Here is a 1,891-nt window from a genome sequence, read left to right on the forward strand (position 1 = left end):
CTCCCTCCCTCCTCCCCCCCTCTCTCCTCCTCCTCCTCTTCCACAGGGAAGGTTCCTTTATACACAGTTCATACCTCACCACACTTCCTGGACACTCCATAACATTCTAGAATCTGACAGGCTTTGTCCGTGTATCCTCCAGTTTTTTCCTCAAACAAAAGCCATCATATTTACAGTGAGATTCGGAAACCCACCTCAGCTACTGATGGATGAGGCCATTTGTCTTCTTAGTCCCTGTTACTACTCAGAACACTGGCTGGCATCTCTTTCTCCCTTTTAGAAACAGCCACTGTTGGTTTGTTCTTGTAGTTCTGAAGATAGAACCCAAAGTTCTGCACAACTAGGTAAGAATTCTATCACCCCAAGCCCTTTAATTTTTTTAAATGTTTTATTTTTTTTTAATTTATTTATTTATTATGTGTACAACATTCTGCTTCCCACACACCAGAAGAGGGCGCCAGATCTCATTACAGATGGTTGTGAGCCATCATGTGGTTGCTGGGAATTGAACTCAGGACCTCTGGAAGAGCAGTCAGTGCTCTTAACCTCTGAGCCATCTCTCCAGCCCCCCTTTAATTTTTTTTATATGTGTTGGAAGCCACCATATGGGTGCTGAGGACTAAACCAGCAAGTGCTTGTGACCACTAAGCCTCTTCTCTCCACCACCACCACCACCACAGCTCTTTATAAAGTTTAGCTTAAAACAGTGTCCTAATCAGTTGCTAAGCTGGCACTGAGCTTGAAATTGTCCTGCTTCAGGCTCCAGAGGCCTGCCATTCCATACCTGGCATGGTAGCTGTTAAATCAGGAAACAATTATAAGGACAATACTCCTACATTTTTTAAACAAAAATTCATACTGATTTATGGCATACCATGGGCTTCTCTGACTAAGGTTGAGAGTGCACTAATTTATAGGTGTAACATAAGTATTTAGAAGAGTTTGACAACATGAGCATTTAGCACAACAACAGTAGTAGGCTCCCCACTGCAGCCTCTGAGCTATCTATGGACTTTTGGCCAGGTTTAGCCATATTAGTATAATGGTATCAGTCACAAGTCCTGTGTTGTGTGAGAGGGCCTGCTTCTCATCCCGGCCGCCCTGCTAGCTTAACCCCCGAAATAATCACACAGAAACTGTATTTATTTAAACACTGCCTGGCCCATTATCTTTAACCTCTTCTTGGCCAACTCTCACATCCTGATTTAACCCATTTCCACCAATCTGTGTATCACCACAGGTTGTGGCTTACCGGGAAAGATTCTAACCAGTGTCAGTCTCAGGCAGGAGCTTCATGGTATCTCTCTCTCTCTCTGCCCTTCTTCCCAGCATTCAGTTCTGTCTACTCCACCTACCTAAGTGCTGCCCTATCAAAAGGCCAAGGCAGTTTTCTTTATTCAATCAATGAAAGCAACACACAGACAGAAGAACCCTCTACACCAGTCCTGTCCTTCAGAGTAAGCCTCAAATCCAATTAGAAACCAGTTGGTTACCACCATTAACAGCCATGCCATTATTGCACCAGCAGGTACATCTTTTCTGGCAGGCTCTTATTGTAGCACAGAGTTCAGCACTGGCGGAAGATCTTTGATGTCTTTCCTCCCCCACCAGCCAGCACTACAAACGCTAACCCATAGGGAAGAAGGCTCCCTGTCAGTTAAAGATGGACTTCTTTATTCCTGCAACCAAAGTGTGTGGTGTCTTCAGCAATAAGATCTTACCATCAAGTTATGGTGGGCAACCAAGCTCAGCATTTCAAATGCATTATCTCGCCGGGCGGTGGTGGCTCACGCCTTTAATCCCAGCACTCGGGAGGCAGAGGCAGGCGGATCTCTGAGAGTTCGAGGCCAGCCTGGTCTATAAGAGCTAGTTCCAGGACAGGAACCAAAAG

This window comes from Microtus ochrogaster, unplaced genomic scaffold (assembly GCF_000317375.1).
Source record: "Microtus ochrogaster isolate Prairie Vole_2 unplaced genomic scaffold, MicOch1.0 UNK1, whole genome shotgun sequence".
Classification (NCBI taxonomy): Eukaryota; Metazoa; Chordata; class Mammalia; order Rodentia; family Cricetidae; genus Microtus; species Microtus ochrogaster.